The 26,216-nt window shown below is 31.3% G+C and overlaps 1 protein-coding gene across 1 annotated transcript in view; it reads left to right on the top strand.

Moving 5' to 3' along the window:
* LOC122270104 (calcitonin receptor-like) overlaps positions 1–26,216 on the top strand; it is a 223,762-nt gene that overhangs the window by 69,850 nt on the left and 127,696 nt on the right. The window lies entirely within an intron of this gene.

The raw sequence follows: 26,216 nt of genomic DNA, 5'->3' as shown, positions 1-26,216 counted from the left end.
TATATATATATATATATATATATATATATATATATAAAATATGAACAGTATTGAGGGGATAATTTATTATAAAATTTAAAATCGTGAAATATTTTAACCCTTTATAGCTATGCGTTTCTATTAATGTTATGCTCAAATATTTTTGGAATTGAAATTTATTTTTAAAAATAAATTAATTTAGCTTATTACCCAAAAATTAATGAAGCTTTCCAGCATTGGCCTCTCTTCTTGAACCCACTCTAACCTTTACTGTTACACACATTTATGTAAACAAAGTCTCATTTATTTGTGTTTTATTTTTTTATTTTCAGTAGTTATCAAAAGATGGTAGCACAAATTATAAATGGGACAGCAGTTCTCCATCGACATTTAAAAAATTAATAAATGCGATGAAAAGTAAACTTAATTTGTACTAAGAAACTACAATCAGAAAAAAGTAATTCACAGATCTCCTCATATACGCAATTTATATATCTAAGTGATCTGAGACACATGTGTTTGAAGAACTTTATTCAATTGATCACAAACTTGAGTAGCAAGGGATTGCTCAGGTAAAAATATATAAATAAATAAACGAATGTATCTCTTATAAATAGTTATTTGTACTATTGCTTTTAACCATTTATTTAATTTTAAAATCGGCCATGAACAGCCGATCCAATTCTGAGTTTAAGACTGTCAATGTTCCACTCTGTAGTCACGTGATTTTGAAACCAATCCAGAAGACAAGGGAGCCCCTGGATCAAGCATTAAGACAAACAAGACTTTTTGATGGAACTAAACCACATTTGCGTTGCGGGGAGAGGTAAGCCAGGAGAACCTCCCCCGGTTAGCCTGGCGGCAAGGGTACTCAAACCCATGATCCGTCTACCTATGAGGATATTTTTACGTCAGCACTGCAGTCGGTGCGAGCCGGGTGCGGGATTCCTATCGACCCGTCATCACTAAGATTCAACCTCTGTTCATCTCAGTAGAAGGTGAATGCTCTATCCCCTGAGCCACCACGATTCAGAAAGTTATATACACATCAGAGCTTTTAACTGTCGGAAAATATAAAGAAGTGGCAACCTTGGTTGTCAACAATATGTAAATATAAAGAACTCTACCTTTATTGCCTAACTATTATCATTTTTCGAATTTTGCCTAACTATTATTATTTTTTAACTGTTAAAATATGTATATTTACACGTGGACAGTCTCAATGAAATTTTATTTAGAAGTTTATACAGTTATACAAGATTTATACTTAGAAGTTTATTCTTTAAAAGTTTATACATAGTTATAGATGAGTTTCCTATTAAAGAAAAGTGTAAAAAAAACTACCAATCTTTTTTTACAACCAGGATTCTGTCTTTTACAAAAATTAGCATTCCTCACAAACCTACATAGCATGAATAATTAATTTGATTCATTTTTGTAAAAATTAGTTCCAATTCTATGATTAAAAACTACAAACATTTATTCTTCTTAGAATAACTCTGTATAAAATTGCGGTGTTTATGAGTAGAGAAAAGCTTCTAAATAAAGAGATATATTTCTTGTAGACATCAAGAATTCAATGCATGTTCTTGAAAAAAGTTCTTAAAACAACATTCACGTCTCGTCTCTGTTTGCTAAGGATTCCGGCAACAGGTCGACTGTCAAACAATATTTGCTATTCAATAGTTTTTTTTATATGTTTTCTTCTTAGTTATGAAAGACCTTTAGAAAAGAAAAAAATGTATATACCTGAATAGTGAGATGATTAAAGCAAACAAGATATCCAATGAACCCCTCAACAAAAAGAAAATATATCCACGCATAATAAAATCTTTTGTAACCTGAGAATAGGTATTTCTTTTTAGAAATTAATGCATTCCTTTTGATCAACAGTTTGAATCTTTAACGTCTATTCATATTAACTAACTTAAGTTACTTCCCATTTTTTATGTTTTACTTTTTATCCATTTAATTTTAAAAATTACTTTTTGTTAAAAGTTGTTTCAAACTACGCACTTATAATGTCAGCAGATTTAAAATATATATGTATGTTACGTACGCAAGGCTCGGGTCAAGGATTTCAAACTGTTAGCCAGCCTATATTTCAGCAAATTAGCTAAATATCAAAAGTATTCCCCAATTTTTGAAAGTCTTCGCCAGTACAAACCTTAAAAAATTTTTATGGTTAATTTTTTCCCATAGAAAACTATTTTACGGTAATTTGTTTCAGACTTATATTATTTGCACACAATTCTAATTGGCTAAGCGGCGCATCTGCCGAAAATTAATGTAATCGAATAAGAAACACTGATTTGCTTAGAAGAATTCATTATGACGTTATTTTGAGGATCTAGTTAAATATATATTTTTCTTTCCAGTGGAAAACATCATTCACCAAAGCAAATTTTTATACGCCAAATTTACGATTTTTTCGCAATGGGTGACGTGGCGAATGCTTAGCGCGTGCCCTTTGTAAGACTTGCCTTCGTCTCATAGTGTTTTCCTCAAATTAAGTGGTTTCACCTTATATATTTTGATTGAATTGTTTTTGGCCATCACACTATTTTAGCAATCTAAAGATTTATATAAAACATAAAATAGTACGTATTTTAACGTTAGCGGTGCATCTTCGTCTAGAATACAGTACGTTTTAATTTTTTTTTTTAAACTTCAGTTTGCATTGCAGCCACCATTAAGTAATATCCTAATATCAGGCCTACTTTATTGTTGACAGAGCAGAGTGGCTGCTCGTCTTCACACTTCGGCAACCTCACCAGCTGTTAACCTCATTGCCTTCACATTATGGTTTAAATAATTCAGAATAGATGGGTTAAAGCCAGCAGCGCAGCCGCAGGTGCCCAATTTTAAGATCACACGAGGACCAGGAAAAATTCCCAAAAATGCAAACTTTGCCTCTCAAAAATGCATAAAAAAAAGAAAATGCTGCAGAATATTCTGCCAGAATTTGACAGAATATTTTAAAACGGTCTAAAATTAAAATTGCTTGCAAAAAATCACATACCTTCTATATCATTTTGAAGTCAATGAAGGTAACCCCTCTGAACGACCCACAAATTATTTTGTGAATGACCAACAAACGATTAATGACCATTTTAGAGCGGTCGCACTCGAGTGGTTTTATTATGTGGTTTCATTACTGGTATAATTAGTCTCTATTCAGGGTTCCTCCGGGTTTGGTAAATTTAAAAAAAGTGATAACTAAAATAAAACAAATGTCGATCGTTTCATTTCTGTATAACTACCACTAAATATTGTTTTCCTAAGAAAGTATATATGCAGGAAAATTCTGCCTCCTTAACCACTTAACGACAAAGTGGTAAATTAAAATAAAAAATCCTTCTCGTATTAACTTAAGTTTACTACCACTATTATAATTTTTCTAGGACCACGGCAACCATGCTTTTCTATTTTTCTTAGCCTTTATCGAAAAAGCGAAAATTCTTTAAATCCATGTTGTCTTGTCTACTTAAAACTTTTGCGACCTTTTAACTAAGGGGGAAATATACTCACATTTTTAATGAAGTTATGTTGAGTGTGATGTTACAAATAATGAAAGAACTATCCAGGAGTTCTATGAACTTAAACAACGAGACAGAAGTTTGAAGGTTCTTTAAAGAGATATTTCTCAAAAGACGGTGCGGCAGCAGCGCCCAATCTTGTTAAAGAAACCATTAGACTATTCCATTCGACTCTGAATCCATTCTGTGATGCATTCGAATAGGCAAAATGAGATAGAATTTAAAATGAGAACAGTAGTTCGAATTTCAAAGATTATATGTATTCTACGCCACCTTTTGAAGTATACCTAACGTCTTTTCCTCTTGTTAATTCATTCTTCATGTTGTTTTGTATTTATATAGACTGTTTTAATAAATAAATTAATTGCAGGGACACAAATTGCTTCACTTTTTGAAAAAGATGTTATTAATCCCTTCAAGACGGGCGAGTCATTTATGCATTATCAGGGTGGCGACAATCAAGGTAAAAAAGATAAAACTGGTAGCCAAACTATTTTTGTAACAGTTTATTTGTGGATGGGGTAATAATAGTTTGCTTTATTTAATTCTCCACTACTTAGTTCAAATTAAAAACTATATGGTTACACTTTTAACAAATTAGGATTAGATGTATGCATACCCTCCAACTTATGAAGATTTTGAAAATAATTCTTTCTAGTGGTAGCGAACCAAAGTAGAAATTTTTAAAGCAAATGGATCTCTCATAAAACTTTTATCAGAACTTAAGAATCTAGCCATATGGCCTGCACTTTTATAAGTAATAGTGGACAAGTTACTATAAAATTAATTTTTTTAAAATATTCAGACATTAATTTTGCTACCGTCTGAAAAGAAGATTTCTGAAACTACGGAAATTCCGTAGCAGTTGGAGGGTATGTGTAGGAGACTTAAAGTAAAAGCAAAAATGAGTCTGTCACATTAGCCATTCACGTACTTAATAGATCCCCTTAATTAGACAGGCCGACTTACCATTTATTGTTGGAGCAAAGAGCTAGCATAAGCACAGCGAATAAATATTTTCAAGTGGTAGTTTATTAATTGTAATTCTTGGTTTAATAAGTTCGATTTAGTAGATTTTAATCCACCACTATTTCTAAACAATGCGTAGGCTTATANTTGAACTCAGCAGAATATGATATTTTATGCTTAGTATATATATATTGTCTTATGATATATTTTTATTAATGTCTCGTCAGGTTTCAGATTTAACTGGTCGTCGTTCGAACTCTGAAATTTTTTTCTTTACATTACCACTGATATTCGTTTTATTTGACTTGTTTATAACTTGCTGATACTTGTACTTTGTTTACTATAATCATTTTTCTTTAATCAAACAGATTTCAGATATCTTTTCAGATTGGTTTAGCTTAATATTCACAGTAACTAAAATTTTATATTTGTCACAAAATTATCAAAAAAGAGAAAACGAAATAAAATATATTACATTTTAATAAAGTTTCTCTTTATTGTCTGTAAAGCACGTGATACCTTTTTATTAAGTTCTGAATTCTCCTCTATTATCTGGTGTGATTTTATCCTTGGAGACGAGTTATTTTCCTTCACTGTATTCATGCAAAAATACTAAATAAAACTTAAAATTTTAATTACAGTAGTGGAATTTCAATACTAATATTTAATTTCAAAATAAATTTGAAACAATTGCATGGGCACCTCCTTCCTGTTCACAACGTTCTGAGATATTTTTAAGGAGGTACAACAATTCAATCACGTAGCTTACGAATGTATATATATATATATGTATATATATATATATGTACACTGCTCAAAAAAATTAGGGGAGCACATGGCTTCCCTAATTTTTTTGAGAAGTGTAGTATAGGAGCCTTAGTACTTTAGATACCGTTTTTAATTTTTTACCATCCTGATTCTTATTACGAACGAATACATTTATGACTCTCCCGTCCCGAAAAGGTTAAATATTCGAGCAGCTTCTCAAATTTTGTTTTCGTATCTGGAATCCTCATGTTATAGAAAAAAAGTTCTTTATCATTTGTGAATATACGAACAAAACAAAAATTATTTTGAAAACATTTAATGTGAAGAATGAAATATTTAACATTATTAATTTGTTCTTGGCGTATCCACATCCTTGGCGTATCTTGGCTGAATTATGGTTTTTTTTAAAAAAAGAACTGTTAAATACGTTAAGAATAGTTATCAGAGAAGCGTAATTTTTTATTCTTGACTTTAGTTATTTTGTTTAGAATTGAAAATTGTGATAAGAAATAGTTTTTTTTAAATAAATGAATAACATTTTCACAATTTATTCAATATATTATTATTAGTTTTTTTATTTTAAATTTTGAGATTTTTTTATTGCTGCTTTGCACACATAAGTTCGTGTAAGCTATCCAAATATTAAATAAATTATGGATTATTGATTGAATACTAACGTAATTATTATTGACTTTCGGAGCCCTAGAGTTACGCGAGACACTTCCTGGGAATCGTTGTTATAAAGTATTAGAGAGCAAATAAATGAAATGCGAAGAGTTAATTCTTCTTTTGATGGAATCCTGATGTTTCAAAAAAGTACTTTGAAAGCTGTGATTTTACGGAAAAAAGTATTTTGAAAAATTTTAATGTGAAGGATGAAATATTAAAATTATGAATTTGTTTTTGGCGTATCCATATGCTGAAAATAAATGAAATAAACTGTATTAAGGGTTGTTTTTTTAAAAGAAAAACTCATATATGCGTTATGGATAGTTATCAGAGAAACGTAATTTTTCATTCTTGACTTTAGTTATTTTGTTTTGAATTGAAAAACTGGATGAGAAATAATTGCTTAATTTTTCTAATAAGCGCATATCCTTTTTACAATTTATTTAATATATTATTATTGATTTTTGTTGATGTTTTGCACAAATAAGATACAATACCGGAATATTAAATAAATTAGGGATTATTGATTGAATGCTAACATAATTTATGATAAGAAAATGTCCCAACTTTTGGAACCCTAGAATTTTGTGAAACATCTTGGAATCGTTGTGGCAAAGAATTAGAGAGCAAATATCATAAACGCGATGATAGTTGGATAATTTGTCTTTTGTTAGAACTCCGATGTTGTAAAAAAACTTCTTTACCAGCTGTGAATATATAACAAAAAATTCATTTTGAAAAATTTATTGAGAAGAATAAAATATTTAAAATTATGAATTTATTCTTGGCGTATCCACATAGATGAAAATGAATGAAATAAGTTGAATTATGGTTTTAAAAAATGAACTATTATACACGTTAAGAATAGTTATCAGAAAACGTAATTTTTTATTCTTAATTTTAGTTATTTTGTTTCCTCCACAGTCTTGACTGTGTAGATGGTCTAAATAAATTGTCTGCTTTTGAAAGAGTTTCTTAAAATAAATGCATATGAATTAACTTCGCTCTATAATTATATATTATTAAAAACGAACAATTTGCGCTTCGAATTTTAAAATTTGGGCAACGATTGCAAGAAGAAATCTGAATACTCGAGACTATTATTATTAGTTTTCTTCAACACAATCCCTAAACGCTTTCAAAAGTTTTAAATAATTTCTTTATCATCAAGTATTAAAAGTGCGTAAATTTTATTTTTGATTTTAGTTATTTTGTTTTGAATTTAAAAACTCGATAAAAGATACTTATTGAATTTCTTTTTTAATAAATGCGTATCTTTTCCACAATTCATTCAATATATTATTATTAGTTTTTTATTTTTGTTACTTTCTTATTGGTGTTTTGCACATATAAGGTCGTGTAAGCAACCAAAATATTAAATAAATTATGGAATATTGATTGAATACTAACATAATTATTATTGATTAAAGGTATCCCAACTTTCGGAACTCTAGAGTACCGCTAAACACTTTCTGGGGATCGTTGTTATAAAGTATCAGACAGCAAATAACTTAAAGTATCAGACAGCAAATAACGCGAAGATTGTTAGTTATTTTTTAATTTTTTAGAATTTATTAAAAGCACTGTGAAAGAACTGAAATATCATTGAGGTTTTATAAGAACTTTTGAGTTTTTAGCAGTCACAGATAGTGGGCGAAATAACTTTAAATTTGATTTTCTAAACCAAGAATCGAGTAAAAAAAAAAAAAAAACGCAGCGTTTTGCTACCACTCAAAAATATTTGCTGACATAACGAAGGGAATTGTTACAAGGCTGTCGGAGTAGAAAAAATTTGTTTGACTCCGATTCAGGGCCGGATTAACCTATAGGCATACTAGGCACGTGCCTAGGGCCTACGAAATTCAGGGGCCTACGAAAAACTTGGGAGAAAAAAATTTGTTGACAAAAATAATTTAGCTTTAAAAACAACAAGTGTATTTTGCACAAAATTATGAAGATACAAATAAAAATATAATATTTTTCGGTAATAAATTATTTTGCAGAATCTTATGATCTAATATATTACTTTTTTGCGATTTTTGGATTCAACGAAATCTTGTATTATGCTGTCGAATTCCAAACTACGCAAAATGTCGTATTCAATAGACATAAGTGCGAGCGATGCCAAACGATCTTGATTCATTGTTGAACGCAAATAATTTTTTATCAATTTTAATCTGGAGAAAGATCTTTCTCCTTCTGCATTTGATCCAAGAATCGACAAATATATTCTTAATGCAATGTGAACATTAGGAAAAGTATTCACAAGTTTATCTTTAACATTGTTATCAATCGAACTAATCATAATGGTATTATCGATATCAACTGCAATATCGGCAGTATGTCGGTATGCCTAGGGCCCACGAAAGGTATAATCCGGCTCTGTGCCTAGGGCCTACGAAAGGTATAATCCGGCTCTGCTCCGACTCCAGCAGATTATAAATTGATCCTATATATTAAGATTAGAAACGAATTTGTTGATCCTATGAAAAGTATTTATAATAAGTATCAGAGCAAATTTGCTCTAAAATGAGTATTGTGACGATTATTAAGAACTTCATTTTTAATTCATCACTTGAAAGTGTTTGAGCCTCTGTTTAATAAAAGTAGTGGTCGGAAAAACTACATTATTTTTGTGGTTTACTACAACTACAACTAATTTGTTACAAATGTAGTTAATTACAACTGCAACAACTTTTTTAAATGTAGTGACCATTAACGACTTTTAAAATGTAGTCACTACTACACTAACGGAACCGATCTTTGTTCAAGAAATTAATTTACACCTAAGTTCAAAATAGTTTTTGAATAAAAATTGTCTTCTATCAAACATGAAGGGTTATTTAGAAATATTTATTCATGTTTACATGAGCTAGTTTCTTATGTGATTCATGAAGTAATTCAACTGTTTATGTCCCTCTCGACAGAGAATATTTAACTAAGGAAATGCTTGAAAATTATCAAATACTTTCAATTTCGTGAAATGATTAACCCTTTAAAGAGCAAATTTTTTGAAACAAACCGGCCAAAAAAAAAAAAATTTTTTTTTTAAATGTAAAAATAACAGACTTTAGAACATTCTCTTTTCTTTTGGTGGACAATTTCGATATACTGCGCTTTTGTTCCATGTAAAAAAGCTATATTCAGAGATGCCAACTGCTCCGGACACGCCAAAATAATTTTAAAAACGGAAAATAACAGCATAGTAAATTTTTCAAATGTTTGACTATTTTTGCTTGCTTTTTAAAAGGTATAGCATGACATAAGTACTTTGACTTGACTAGATATATTGTTTTGCGAAGTACCTGCCAACGAAGCGGGCATCTGACGTCTTCATCTATCTATTTTGCCCATGGGCGACTAAGACTTTTGGCGTTAGGCATATGGAGGTGTGATTGAGTAATTGGCGGCTTATGGAACGACTAGAGAACTAGCGTAATCTGGTGAATGGTATACTCCCGAGTCGAGGATCATCTTAACCCCTTGGGGACGGGTGATTCAGAAAAGCATTCGTACAAAATCAGAATCAGGATGTAATTAAATAAAAAACGGTAACTTAAATGTAGTCGTTGCTAATTTGACAGACTTACTTTGCTTTTACTTTAATTATTGTTAGTTTAACCATATATCATACCTGCCAACTTTCACTCGTTCCGAGAATGGATTTTCAGAGTGGTTGTAAAACAATAAACGAAAAACTATCTGACTGAAAAACATATTTATATTTTGATCCCGTTGAAATTCGCTTGGGTGAAGATTATTATGCTTTGATATATTTATTGTAATTATTTATATATAGTGGTGGTCAAACTCATTTAGAATTATCATTATAATTCAAAAAGTTAATTGAAATAACCTGAGTATTGCTACCACTTTAAATATGAAAATAAAATCTTACGGAAAATCCGGAAGAGTTGGCAGGCATATTATATTATATATATAATCAATGTTAGATCAAAGTATAACTAAATAGTTTTATTTTGAACAAAGTAATGGTGAATTAAATAAATCAAACAATTATAACTGCGCCCACAAATAAACTGCTAAAGAATTACTTTCATTATGCGGTAGCGAATTATATAGTAAAATTCTTAGAAAAAGGAGAGTTACGCCTACTTTTTAAAATAGTAACCAGTATATCCATTGTTTAACGTTTCATTTGGATATAATACTTAAAATTTTTGATATTTAGTGGTGCAAAAATTACTTAAAATGAAAAATACTAAACTAAAAATAACTTAAATTTTACAAAGCGGAGCAAGTTGGCATCTCTGAAATACTAGCTAGATCGTGTAATTTTGGCAAGGTACCTGCCCGCGCAAGCGGGCACTAGACCTCTGATCTGTGTTATGCCCTAGGGCGACTGAGACTAATGGCATTGGAAGTAATGAGGACGGGAAATTTGGAGGAGTACGAGGCAGTAACGGCTCGAGATATCTGCATATGCAGTTCAAATCATGATAACATATAAGAATTAGTTGGGGATAAAGATATGAAAATTGGCAAAAATAAGTAATGAATAATTAAGAAATTTATGTACAAATATTAAAGTACAAGTCTGATAAAAATTAAAGGCAAATATAATAAACTATTTACAGTGTTTACAATATGTACAAGTAGTATCCTCTGTTAATACGACGACCCGGCCGTCCCGGTACTCCACCGCTCGTGCCGTCTGAAATACTATAAAGTGGTGAAGGATATAATCCTACGAAATATTTAGAAATAGTGGTGGATAAAAATCTACCAAATTGAATTTGATCACAATTGATAAACTACCACTTTAAAATATATATTTGCTGTCCGGAGCAAGTTGGCATCTCTGTATATTTTATTCTTGAATAAATGTTATAGCTATGTAAATTATATATATATCAATGAAACGATTTTTTTTTCCTTATCTTTCGCAGTTATTTTCAATTCTCGATTATATTCGAGTGTGAAAAATTATTGCTGCATAAAACACAACGCCGCTCGAATTATCTCGAGTGTGTACAGTTTGGCCAGTTTAACGCGCTCGAATTAACAAGTTAAGGGGATAATAAAGTAATTAAACTTTTTATGTCCCTCACGACAGCGAATATTTAATTAAAGAAATGCTAGAAGATTTACAAATATTTGTAATTTCGTGAAGTGATAATTGCTCTTTTATTTCCTCTAAGAAATGAAATACATCTAAAACATGTTTACTTCTTTTAAAATAACATCAATGTCTTACGAGTCTACATTCACATGTGTGATCAAAGTGATAAATTATATATTATTCGCATAATGGCTCCTTTAAATATTAGTTATAGGTGACTCTAAATACGCAATTCTTGCTAACACACAGTCACGGGAGTATTTTAAAATGCGTCCTTTGACAGACAATTTGTACCCATCAAATTCGAAAAATTAGTTGCGCTAGATCCCTGTTTCTTTACTATGTTAACGTAAAAAGTGGTTGCCAGGAATCGCTACAAACTACTGTTTTCATTTTTGTATCGCAGTACACACTACACTTCTTTTTTAAAAAAAAGAACACTACACCATGAACTACAAAAAAAGTAGCAACTACAGTAGTTTCACTACTTGTCCTGTGCTACAACCGACCAATGAAGAAAAGAATTGAAGAAGAACATAAATTTCAAAAACAATTTTAACTGAGTAGGAAAGTTAATTGAAAATAATGTATTATGTTTGAACTATATCCCTAGTTCTAGAATATTTTCTTAAGATATTGATGTGCAATTCTTTTCTTATATGAAATGGTTTTGCACAATTTCAACGTTTTGAAAAAAATATATTTTTATTCAGTTTTCATTTGTTATGTTGTAATATGAAATGCAATTTTAAATAAATTACCAATCCAATCGTAATTATAAAAAAGGGGAATATATTGTTTGAAAGTAATTTTTCCCGGGCGTCAAGTAGTCACGAAAATTTTCTCGCCCTTTATTTCAAATGCAGCCATTTTCTGAGGTTACTGAAATAACCAAATTTTAGGATAAAATGTCTCCATTTTTACATTGATATAAAATTTTCTCAGACAGCAATTCTTCATCTGAAATAATGTCATAGAAGGCAATCGACTTGATGGCCTAAATACTTTTTATTTTATATTATAATCGTCGTTGAAGAGCCAACCCAATTTAGGATTTAAGACTACTAATGTTCAACTCCGTAGCCTTGTAATTTTGAAGCCAATCCAGAAGGCAAGGGAACTTCTTTATCAAGTATTAGAAGAAATTTGCCTTCGTGGAGGATTTTTTAATGGAACTAACCTGTATTTGCGTAGCATGGAGAGGAAAACCATGAAAATCTTCCACGGTTTGCCTAATGGCAAGGGGGGCCTCTAACAGATGATCCGTCTGCCATTGAGGATATTTTAAGCCAGCACCGTGATGCGAGTGCTAGTCAGAGCGGGTGCGAATTTCATTAACACGTTGAATGCCATGGGAGTCACCGGCACTCAGTCTGTTTGTAGCGCCAAGGGGGTCACCGGTGACCGGCGAAGCCATAATTATTAAAAACACATAATTCGAGTAAATGTTTAATTTTTTTTAATATTATTATCGTGACTAAAATTGTTTGAAGAAATGAATGCAATATAGAACACACAAAAATAGATTTATTTATATACAGTACGGAGATGCCAACTTGCTCCTGACAGCGAATAAATATTTTCAAGTGGTAGTTTATTAATTGTGATTCTTGGTTTAATAAATTCAAATTAGTAGATTTTTATCCGCCACTATTTCTAAACAATTCGTAGGCTTATATAATTCACCCCTTTTTTCAGTTATGTCATGCTAAACCTTTTAAAAAACTAGAAAAATCTTCAAGTTTGCAAATTTAGTTTGTAGTTATTTACCGTTTGGCCAGACGGGCAAGCCATGTGAAATTAGCGTGGCATTCAACGTGTTAAGAACTTTTTTTAACTTCATCTTTTATAATGTTATAAAAACCGGGATACCACTGGCGACTAAAAATGTAAGAAGTGGAAGAAACTCAATTGTTGTTTATTTATTATACCTTTACAGGTCTGATAACTTCCTTCGCTTTTTGTAAAATTTATTCTAGTGGTACCCAAGTATAAGTTTTAATATATTATTTTTTATTCATTTGAATTTATTTTCCACACCACTACATATAAATTATCTAAAAGTTCNCGCACAATGCTTAAAAATAAAGAACAAAAACAGAATTCTTAATTTAATAAATTCAATTTAGTAGATTTTTATCCACCACTATTTCTAAACAATTCGTAGGCTTGTATTATTCACCAATTTTGTCAGTTAAGTCATGCTAAACCTCTTAAAAAACTGGAAAAATCTTCAAAATTTGCAGATTGAGTTTGTAGTTATTTACCGTTTGGCCAGACGGGCAAGCTATGTGAAATTAGCGCGGCATTCAGCGTGCTAAGAACTTTTCTTCATCTTTTATAATGTTATAAAAACCGGGATGCCACTGGCGACTAAAAATGTAAGAAGTGGAAGAAACTCAATTGTTATTTATTTATTATACCTTTACAGGTCTGATAACCTCCTTTGCTTTTTGTAAATTTATTCTAGTGGTACCCAAGTATAAGTTTTAATACATTATTTTTTATTCATTTGAATTTATTTTCCACACCACTACATATAAATTATCTAAAATTTCATATGCAAAGTCACTTTATTCCAGATCCAACGGGGGTAAGGCTTTCAAAATATTGGCAAAATGATCGAAAATTTTGAAAGCTTCGGTTCTTTACTATATTTCACTCTTCTTGAAAAGTGAGTAGTAGTTGGCTTCCCTGCCTTTAATTTCAACCGTGATTACTAGTATAACTTATAGTTTGTCTATGGTAAAAACTCCCCCCTCGACAAAGCCTGAGGCCGTCTGCTGCTATGGGAACAAGAATATCGCATTTAAGGGAGGGTAGTTTCTCTTCACTCTCAGTAGATCGAAGAAAAAATTATCTTTCTCTTGCTGAACCGAGCCGAAACCTGTTGTAAACAATTACCCCGCCTACTTGAAATAGTTATACCTCGTTACCGTAGTTACCATCACAGGTCCAGACGAATGGCTAGGGTAGTTCTTACTTTGGACAAATTATGGACATTTAAAACAAAAATATTCACTGTCACTTCTTATACCGTTGTTATCCTAGCTGCCTCTACGGGCGCTATCATCGATGAAAGAGTGAAGGGACTCTGTATTCACCTTCCGTCTCTTTCACTTATTAATCATAGATTCCAACTTGTTTCACTTTATAAAAGTATATTTTCAAGTGAAAACGATATTTAATTTATTTTTACTTCCGTATTTTTAATTTTAAGCAATTTTTCCGCCATAACGTATCGAAAATTCAAAGTATCGCGTGAAATTTAACTTAGTTACAATGAGGCATAATTATTCTTGAGTAGGCACAATTATTCTTGTTCTGCAACTTTAACTATTTAAATCGTTACATATTCAAACTTTTCGAGTAAGCGGAGTTGTTGGCAAAACTGGTTTATAGGAAGAAAAAAAAGTTGCTGATTCTAATTTATTTTTGCAAAAATTTGAATTTTATTAGTTAGCGCTTTTTGCTTTTATAGTCAACCATTTGAACCCAGTAAAAGGCAACTGCCTGTCAAATACTACGCTTTATTCAAATATTTTTTTACAGAATGATAGACATTTTAAAACCAGTTTTCAAAATTTTTGGTAATTTTGCTAACATTTTAAAAAGCCTCTGCAGGAGAGAGCGGGATTGCTTTATTGGAATAAGATACATTTTCTGGCTTGTGTGCTCAATTTAGGTTTATAAACCTTTGTCAAATAGAAGAATAGATAGCATAATATAGAGAAGAACATCACGAAGATATATCCAGGCTAACAGTGGGATTCGAACCCGCTACCTCCACGCTTTGTGCAGTGTTTGGCGGGCGATATCGCTCTGCCAGAGAGGCCCCACTAAGGAGATGAAACAAAATTGCGTTGTGCCTGAAATTTCACATCATTTATATGTAGTGGTGTGGAAAAATCGTTTGAATGACTAAAAAAATAATACATTGAAACATAAACATAGCTACCACTAGAATAAATATTTAAAAAAAAAGCGGAAAAAGTTGGTCGTTATGGATACGATTACGACACACTGCGTTATGGACACGATGTTTGGCTTAGGTACCCAACTTCATTTGATAAGTTCGAGAAGTTTTTTATTTGATGAATTTTGAAGGAATTTTAATTTAAAAATTATAAATCTAAAATAAAATTAAAATAATAATAAAATAAGAATAAAACATAATTCAAATCCCAGTGCGCCGCCGTGAATCGACATTAACTTGTTTGTGGGATTTTTGAGACATAAAATGGGGGAATGTGTGAAGTGGGAGTAGAATTAGGGGAAGAGGGGCTGCCCAGCACCAAACATTAAAGTCATGAGTGGGAAACCAGTCTGTTGCACATATGAGGAAATCGTCTAACTTTAATTAAAATCTAACTTTATTTAAGTCATAGTCACCACTTGTAATAATTGGAGGCTGTATACAAAACTGATTACGCTATAATGAATATTTTAGCGAGAGTGCAAATGATAAGTTATATAACACTTATAATTTAAAAATAATAGTGGTTGTAGTTTCACTATTATTAAACTACGATTCTTCATAATTCCTAGAACCTAATTCAAATCCCATTTCGCCGCCGTGAATCGACATTAACTTGTTTGTCGGATTTTTGAGACATATAGTGGGGGAATGTGTGAAGTGGGAATAGAATTAAGGGAAGAGGGGCTGCCCAGCACCAAACAGTCAAGTCATGAGTGGGAAACCAGTCTGTTGCACATATGATGAAAACGTCTAACTTTAATTAAAATCTAACTTTATTTAAGTCATAGTCACCACTTGTAATAATTGGAGGCTGTATACAAAACTGATTACGCTATAATGAATATTTTAGCGAGAGTGCAAATGATAAGTTATATAACACTTATAATTTAAAAATAATAGTGGTTGTAGTTTCACTATTATTAAACTACGATTCTTCATAATTCCTAGAACCTAATTCAAATCCCATTTCGCCGCCGTGAATCGACATTAACTTGTTTGCGGGATTTTTGAGACATAGAATGGAGGAATGTGTGAAGTGGGAGTAGAATTAGGGGAAGAGGGGTTGCCCAGCACCAAACATTAAAGTCATGAGTGGGAAACCAGTCTGTTGCACATATGATGAAATCGATAGGAAATTAAACACAATCGAGATTAAGCTTGATTAGAATATAATAATATTTACTGGGGTCAGAATAATGTTAACATTCACGCTGGTCTAATAAAATATAAAATAATAGAGAAAATCTATACAACTATTTACATATTTGCACGAGATTGAAAAGAAAAATTGTCAATGACAGTGAAAAAGTTATATAACTGATAGATAGTCCGGCAACTACCTTGTCTGTGACTCTATTCTTCATAATTGTAGAATCAGATATTTGAGGATAAGGATTAGTTTTTAAGAAGAAGTTGGGATTAACAGAACCACTAAAAGAGATTTTTGTTTCAGATTTTCGTCAACGGTAGAGATTCTGCATTCGGACATAGCATTAATATTTTCCGATAATTTGGTTAAGCGTCTTAACCAGTTACACGCGGAATGTAATTCTAGATATCCCATATAGGGTACGGAAATAAAATTTGTCAAAGACGTTACCATGAATGACAGAAATCAAGAGAATGTCATATATACTAGTATATATTTACTAGTATATATACTAGTATATATACTAGTATATACATACTAGTATATATTTCGAACATTTGGCAAATTGTCTATAAGATCGTCTACATTCACCGGTGGAAGTCAACAACCCATTTCTGTCGTTCGCAGTAACATATGCTCATCCAATGCAGGGAAAATGATCCTGTTATAAATTATTCGTAAAACTTATATCAACATTTTTTTTAACATTTCTTGGATTGTGTTTTTCCCAAGATAAAGTAAATTGAAATGAATAGCTTATAACTAAAAATGGTAATAGCTTCTTTTACTAATAAAAAAACGACTTTAAATTAAAATGGTTTTGCTATCAGTCTCTTCTTTGCCGTCTTATTTTCAGTCCAACTTCAAAAGCAAGGAAGAGAACCGAATGCTTCGGTTTCAATTCGAGAACTTCAATGACTCGTAGAGTTACTGGACAGTATTGACCCTACTAATTTCTCCGTACGCCTTCAACTTATGCCATTAATTTCGGGATGCTATGCTTTTCATCGCACCGCAATATAAAATACTGAGCTGTTCTATTATTAATATAAAAAGATACATACCTCCAAATAATATTCTTATTCTGTTTTATTGAAATTTCGAATTTTGATAGTCAGTTGTAATCGCAGCCGAGTACATACGTTATACGCACCGCAATAGTGATTTGGGACGACGCGTAAGCAAGTCAAAAGCGCTTACATGGTTTTTCGAGTCCCTGTTGCCGAGGAAAATAAAAAAAGCCACAGTTTAAGTGTCTTACATTTGAGGTAAAATGATGATTTTATACTATATATATATATATACCATCTGGTCATGAAGAATTATCCGGGCTTTTGAACGAACGATAACTTAAATATTTTAAAAGTTATTAAACTTTTTAAATATCTCCAATTTGGCGACATTTTTCGATCTTTTCGCCATGCCTACGTTTTGCGCCATATTCAGAGCTTGCTTTAGATTGGCTAAACATGTTCTAACAGTCATGAAAGTGACTGTTGCAAACTCACAACAGTTATGAAAATGACATATTATTCGCAAAAAATCATCATTTAATATGACGAGGAAGCCTTCAAAAAACAACCGCAAGTGGTGAATTCTAAAGTAGGCATCCCACATAGGAGCAAGATTGGCGGAAAACTTGTAAAAAAATATAATAATTGTTAACTAGTCTTTAAAATATTTTATTCTTTTTATCTTACAAGCATTTTTTAACTCATTGTTGAACGAGAATATAATATAACGCTATTTATAACCGAATGTAATTGATGAGGCATAATGCATTCAAATTGTAAGTAAGTTAATTTATCGTTTGTTTTTGTCTCGTATGTAATTCTAACAGCAAGTATGAGCTTACCTGGCTGAGAGATCACGCTTATCTGCCTAGCACTCTGTATTGATCAGGTTGCAGGTTCAAATCGCGCCGCAATTCTGGGTGCACCTTTCTGACATCGTTCGCTAACTTGCAGCGTTGTTAGCTTGTCAGAAAATAATTTTCAGTGGTACCAAAATTGATCTTTCAGTGTACGATTTAAGATTTAATGATTTTGGTGTGTCGTTCCTTTAGCAGGGCTGCCAACTTTCTACGCTATTTGTTAAAATTTATTCTAGTGGTAGGTATGTTTATGTTTTAATGTATTATTTTTTATTCATTTAAATTTATTTTCCCCACCACTATATATAAATGATTTAAAAGTTCATATGCAACATCACTTTGTTCCAGCTCTCTATGACTGAGCGGTATCACCCGCCAAACACAGTGCAAAGTATGGAGGTAGCGGGTTCGAACCCGGATGTATCTTTATGTTGTCCTTCTTATTGTGCTATCTGCCCTTCTATTTGACAAAGGTTTATAAGCCTAAATTTGAGCACACGAGCCAGCAAATGTATGTAATTCCAATAAATCCAGCTCTCGCTTGATGGACCATTTAAAATGCTTCCAATTTACCAAAATTCTGAAAAGTTTGGGTTTAAATGTCTACCACTCTATGAAATATTTTACAAAAAGCGTAGTAGTAGGCAGGCCTGCTTTAGCTTACCACAACTGATACATAATTCAATAAAATCCCACTTAATACTAATTACGATGTGGGCTCTTAAAGTGTTTGTAAAATTCTGCAGCTTTAGTCGAACGTTTTACTAATTAATAACTTTTTTTGTTGCGGAAAGCGGAGCAGAACTTGTGTATCTTCAGCTTGACATGGGTTAAAAAGCAGACTTTGTACCGTGCACGTGTGCCTGCCTGCCTATGTGTGTAATAATTAGTAACTCAATAAGTTTGAAATGGATGTAACAAAACATTTCAGCTACGAGCTAAATTATTTTTCTTCTCCTTTGTTTCTAAATGGTTTTGTATAGTGCTGCAATTAGGTTAATGAGAGGGAATAAAAAATAATATTGAAATAGAAATGAATAGCCAGGATAGAATGGGAGTTCAATCCTCTCTAGATAACCGTTGTATAAACACAACACTTGTGATACAAAAATTACTTTTATTGACGGAGCATTTAGGCTTAAAATATTCAGAAATTTTCTAATTTTGACAACTGCTCTAACAAGATATCAGTTCCGAAATTTCAGACAATATATGGATATTTCTGTTTTTTATGTACTATGGTAAAAAAAATAACTTGTTTATCCATTATATATTTCACGAAGTATAACAAAAATCAGTGTCTTTTGAAAAAAAATGTATGGTATTGTTGGCGTTTTATTAAAAAACAGTTCAATACAAAAGTTAGAAAAAAATATGGGAACATTTCTATACTAACTCCATATACACATTCTTTCTTTTTGCACCAAATGTTATGGGAAACATGGTAAGACTATTGTCATTGTTTGAAAAATCATGTTTGAAGCTTATAGAAATGGTGTCTCTTTTTTACCTATGCAAAATTTGCATCGACCAAAATGAGCGTAGGAAGATAAAAGCTTTTTTTTTTGCTTTTCTAATACCAGTATAATTTTAATAGCATTTTTATATAAATTTCGCTATGCAGTAGCATAATTGCGAAAATCTCCTGGTACTACTCTGTAAACTAAACATGTCACTAAAACTCAAAAGATTGCTCGATTTATTCATGGATGGGAAAAGGGACGCAAGCGGCCTCAGGTGCCCAGGTATTTAATACAGTTCAGTTCAGTTCATAATTTTGAAACGAAGCTAAGAAAAAATTATTAAATTCCTCTCCACATTTTGGTCTATCCGAATTTTGCATGGGAAAAAAAAGAACACAATTTCCAAGAGCTTCAAGCGTAATCTTTCAAGTTGTGCTAACAGTCTAATCATATTAAATCTTCCAAAAGATTTTCTGCTGAAAGAAAGATTGTTTAAATTGAGTGAGTGCAGAAATGTTTCCATATTTTTGTCCAACTTCAATATTTTCCCTTTTATAATAATGATACACATAATATTCATATATTTATCTATATACATTTCTTCGATTAATAATAGCTTAACATTTTGATTCAAATATTAATTATGCTGAAATAATATATTTTTCTTAAATAGTTTAGCTCTTAGCAAGAACAATTTCTGTAAATATTAAAATTGTTTTAATTTTTTTTATGTTTATTGGGTTGGTTTAATTATTAGGGTGTTATAAATAATAATAGGGTTATGTGTGAGTTGATTAACTAATTAAACTTGACGTCAAGTGAACTTAAATAAAAATTGGAATGTTTTCACAAAATAATAAAGGCGATTCAGCGCATTTCTAATTTAATGAACTTATGCTTGACTTCCTAAAATAAGATAACTTTGATTCTTCTCTCTCTAAAATTCAAAATGACAAGAGATACACTGAGAAACTTACTGAAGAATTAAAATAAGTTGTATCTTGAACAATATCGATTTTATTAATTTTTCATGAGCAATTTCAACTCAGTTTGAGTATCCGACGTAGATTTTAAATATATATATAAATTAAGTAAAGAATTGCTGTCTATGTGTGCGTGTGTTTTATTTTATTATTTATTTTTAATTTTTTTATTTGCTATCTGAAATAAATCTGAATTTAAAACGTGTACATTCATAAGTCATGATTTGCATTATAAATTGCACTATTTTTTATTTTAAAATAGCATTTAATTTATTTTATGTTATGTGTATATGACATAATCTCTTTTCAAGATCTCTTTTGCCTCGCAACCAATCTCTTAATCTATTTTGCAATGCTATTTGTGCACAATTTAAAATCTCATCTAATAAATTTAAACTGAGTAGTTTTCATCAGTTTGTTCCAGCACGCATGCATGGTAAACCTAATATTTAAGAGCATTAGATGCTTCAAAATTGTTAATATGCAGTTCATTCCAAATGCAGGCTTAAAATCAATGCTTAATGTATTAAACTAAAATGCTTATTAATAAGTGAATGCGCACAATTTATGTTAATTTCCCCAATTGTTTATTTACCAATCGATATTTCCCCTACATTGAAAACAAGTATTTACCTGAAAAGTCCTTACATGTATATTATTTTAATTTTCTTAATGTTATACAAAAACATAGTAATAAAGTAAAGAACAAGCGGACAAAAACATGAGAATAAAATTCAAAGCTATAGAATTTTCAATAAGTATGCCATTACTATATGAAACCATTTGCAATGCATCCAATGGACCCCCAAAATTATTATAATGGTATATAAATTTTTGACATAATATGTATTTCACGTTTTTAAATTGTTACCATAAAATATTCCATATCACCACAATAATTCAAAAACTCAAACACATGTAAAAAGTTATGTTATGGATGGTGGTGAAAATTAAAGTATTTAAGTGGCTGCTAAGCTGGTTAAATTTTTATTATAACGATTTTGGAGAGAAATCTTGACTATTAGAATTAAAATATTAATTTTAACCCCTTAACGCATTTGAACGTGTCTGTCACGCGCGAAACTTACCAGCAAATTTGATTTGCAAATGGCCATGGGCAATCTTGTATCTCGCGTTATTTTATTTCGAATGCCCGTATGAGATCCGTTCTAGTAATAATGGATAGACTAGATTATAATTAAATGTATTTATCATAGATGACACCACTAAACAGCATTTTTCCTGAGGAAACCCTGAGGTGCATCATGATGTTAAGCTATATGATATTTTAATATAATTTATTGATTGATTATTAATTGATATATTGATTTAATTTGATTTTAATATTTCGAAATTCAAAATATACCTGTAATCAAATTGTTTAAACTTTGTTCGCACTGTATTTTTTTATTTTTTACTTTTACACCAACCCCCGCTCCCTAGTCACCCCCACAACTGAAATTGCAAATTAATTTTTATAAAAATGCCCCTATATCCATAAATATGTAAACTAGGTTCACGAAACTCTGTACAAATACCGCACATAATAACATAAATGATTGTTAAAATTGCAAATGTATTGCTACGTTTTTGGCATATTGGGCAGGTTTGCGTCCAGGTGGCCAGCTAAAGCGCAATACTCGGACTATTTTGTTGTGGGGCTTCCCTGGCAGAGTGGTATCGCCCACCAAACGCTGTACAAAGCTTGCAGGTAGCGAGTTCGAATCCCGCTGTTACCCTGGAGTTTAAAAGTTCTTCTTTGCATTGTGCTATCTTTCCTTTTATTTGACAAAGGTTTATAAGCCTAAATTGAAAACATAAGCCTGCAAATGTATGTAATTCCACTCTATTTAGCGATGAGGCTTTTAAAATGTTAGCAAAATGACCAACTGTTCTGAAAACCTTCAGTTTTAATTGTCTATCATTCTATATGATATTTTGCAAACATCCTATTAGTTGGCAGCCCTACACAGAGAAAAGGAAAGTCACAGACAAAAATATAGGTCATAATATACCTCACGCATTCCTGTTTCTGGCTATTAAAGAAGCGTTTTCATTTTCTCCCAAATGAAACAAAGAAGAGGGAGACAAATATTTATCTGTGCACTTAGCTTCTTTCTTTGATACTGGATAATATTTCTTCTTCGGTTGTTCTTTTATCCTCTCTCTCTCCTGATTGATGACTCCCTATCGAATATATTTCCTCACTAAAGGCCATTTATCTTACCCTTATAAAATTACGCATTCAATCAAATTTAATAGTTGAACTCAAACAAATAATAAAATTTGTAACCACCACCTTAATTGTACGGTTTTAATACACTTCCGAAAATTGAAGAAAGTATATGTACAGAGTGTGCAAAATAAAAAATGGAGTACCCTTAATAACTTTTGATTTAATGATGGGATCTTTACGTTCTGGAACTCATTCTTAAAGGTTCGAAAGGGGGGACCTGAAATATGCTTAATAATTAGAGCAGACTATATTTCAAGTTACGAAATCAGACACACAAACGTACTTTCTCTGAATAAAAATATCTAATTTTCGACGGATTCGGATTTCTGCCCCCCAAAACATCGGGGGGAGCAGCAATCTGGGAACTATTCGGGTATGAGGATTTCAAATCTGAAATTAGTTATATTCGAAAAACTACAGATTTTTTTCAAAATTATTTTTTTAGTTTAGTTTATTTTTTGTGTCTGAAACTGCAAGTTTTTAAAAAAAGTATAGGTTTATAGACATACAAATGCATTTGTCTGCTCCTTTGAAACTAGCACTTAAGGTGAAAAATATATGACTATAAGATATCTCACAGTAAACTGAAATAGATTTTCACCTTCTTCCTACTACTTGCAACGAAACAGAGAAGTGGGACACTTAGTATATATTCGAGTGAATTTTAAAAATTTTTGATCAGGAGTATATTGTTTAATTGCATAAAAACAGCGGCTGGTCAAAAGAAACCGATTGAGGAATTGAAATTAGCGACGCGGAAATATCAGATTCTTTCAAAAATATCATGAACTAGAATAAAAAAAGATTTGTTCCTCAGTGATATTTGAAATTTATCTCCCCTTATTGAATTCAAAAAACTAAACATACATTGTTTAGATTTCGAAACAGNCGATTTTTCTATATATTGAATTATTTTTTATCTCTCACAGGACCTTCTATGGGCCGAAACGAATGTTGCCCCCCAAAATTATTCCTCATGAGGCATACATCCCACTAGTTGATTTCAAAATTGGCGAGTCACACTTCCCTAGTTTCCCTTGTTAGTATATATTCAAGTGAATTTTAAAAAATTTTGATCAGGCATATATTGTTTAATTGCATAAAAACATTGGCTGGTCAAAAGAAACCGATTGAAGAATTGAAATTAGCGACGCGGAAAAATCTCGTAAACTAGAAAAAATAAAGAATTGTTCCTCAGTGATATTTGAAATATATGTCGCCTTATTGAATTCAAAAAACTAAACATACATTGTTTAGATTTCAAAACAGAGCGAGAGCATACACTTGCATATTTTGTCCTCTCTAAAAAAAATTATAGTATTTTTTTAATTTTTTATAGGGTGCTGTGGTCACTGGTTAGAGTATATATCACATTTATCGTTTTATATCGCATCTCCGGTTTAACTTCATGATTATTGATGTGAATGTTTAATTAACTTATGTTACTGAAAATTCGAAACGCAATCGGCCGGCTGTATTTACCTTCGCATTCATTCTCATCTTTCATAAATGAAGTTTGCAATGTGGTATTTTACCCAACTTCTGTAACAATATTTGCTTTAAATATTTACAATGCTTATGAATGAGTTTCAAATTACAATTTTCACTATGTAACTTTAGAGTTAATAATTCAAATGGTTAATATTGTTTAAATGAGAAATGTTAAAAATCTCACAATTTAGTCGATCGTGTATATCTAGACAGTGGACAGGGGAAAAAACATCATTCCGAATAACTTTTATTCTAGTGATTGGATTTTCTGGAATTTTGTGCAAACCCAAACTTTTTAAAGGGTTGACCTTAACCCTTCACTGCACCTCTTTACTTATCTACAAAGCTACTACCTGTTTGAATTGGTTTTTCGCATCAGGAGTTTTTTAAATTCAACCGAAGGAACACTATGTGTCGGCACTTCTCTGTAGTTTACTCTAGAAATTTGCCTTCGTGGAGAGGTCATTTTAATGAAACTAACCCGCATTTGCATTACATGGAGAGGAAAACCACGAAAACCTCCCAGACTGAGAACAAAGGGACTCTAACCCATGATCCGTCTCTTCCAGTAGGATATTTTACGTCAGCAATGTAGTTGGTGCAAGCCGGTTGTGGAATTCGTATCGACAAACCATCGCCGGGATTCGAACCCAGTTCCCCTTGTTGGAAGGTGAACGCTTTATCCCCTGAGCAACCACAGCTCATATTTGAGAAATTGTTAAGAGTGAATCTTAATACGTGAAAAAACGATCATTTGATCAAAAGTTAATCAAGGGGCTTATTTTTTTCTCCTTCTTTTTACATATTCTAAATGAAAAATGAAAAACTATTGCTTAATCTTTTATTTTTTAATATTATTTATTTATTCGTGTAAGACTACTATGAAAAAATTTCTACCATAGACATAATAAATTGTTTTCCCTCATCATGTCCTGAGAAATCTAGCCTCGAAAAATTGCCCAATAAATCTACTTTAAGAAATAATAACTCACTTTTATGTTTCCCTCCTTGCATCCATTGTCGATCATCCTGTGGCTGGAGAGAAAAAAAACTACTTACGTAGACAATATTGTTATTGCCTTAATAAAATCGGCAATTCAATAGCAGCGTAATAAAACTTGGAAACGATACCTAATTTCGTAACTGATTTTTTATCAAGAGAATCGAGTAAAATGACTCTAGACAACAAAATAACTCTTTTAAGTGTTTAACATTTGCACGCATATTTTTTTTTAAAATATGAAATTTTGATAAAACCACACTTATCCTGAAATATATTTGGTGCTTGAAGAAATTACTATTTGTTAAAGAGGTTTGAAGAATTACCATAAGTTAAAGAGGAAATTGATTGATGTAGTGGATGTATTTATCATTAGTTCAAGAAGTCGAATGTTGATGGATATATCGTAGGGAAGCAATTATTTAACAAAGACCATAAACTGGTTAATAAAAAATGAAATTGTAATAAATAAAAATGCTTTATTTTTTTAATTTATTTGGAGCTCTAAGGTAAAAATTAATCGTAATTAATCTTAATTTTTATTATAAATACACAATATCAAATTACAAATTTGGAAAATGGTCCACACTTTTGACTAAGGAAAGTGAAGGCTATTAAATGATTAAATTTAATGGGAAGGTTCTCTTTCTTTGCCTTCCGCATTCAAATGAGTGGGCGGAAAACAAAGCGTGAGAAGTAACAGAGAAATTAATGAAATCAAAACATTTAACAAGCTTATAACGGTTTTCTAATTCTATGCTAATGTGTTAGGCCAGGGGTCGCCAAACTTTTTTGATCATCGACCCCTACATAATTTTTGAAATCTCCATCGACCCCCGCAAAAGTAATTTTCTGTTAATTAAAATAAAACTATATTAGATACTGTGTTTGTACATTTATTTTATGATTTTAAACATTTATTAAAGTAATAGTACATTGTGTAACAATAGTTTTATGAAAAATATATTAATATTGAAATTTAAATACCTTATTATTAAATAATAAGTAATTATGCATAAGTAGATAAGGTCCAC

Source organism: Parasteatoda tepidariorum, chromosome 6 (genome assembly GCF_043381705.1).
Source record: "Parasteatoda tepidariorum isolate YZ-2023 chromosome 6, CAS_Ptep_4.0, whole genome shotgun sequence".
Lineage (NCBI taxonomy): Eukaryota > Metazoa > Arthropoda > Arachnida > Araneae > Theridiidae > Parasteatoda > Parasteatoda tepidariorum.
This window is presented reverse-complemented; position numbering and strand designations above follow the sequence as displayed.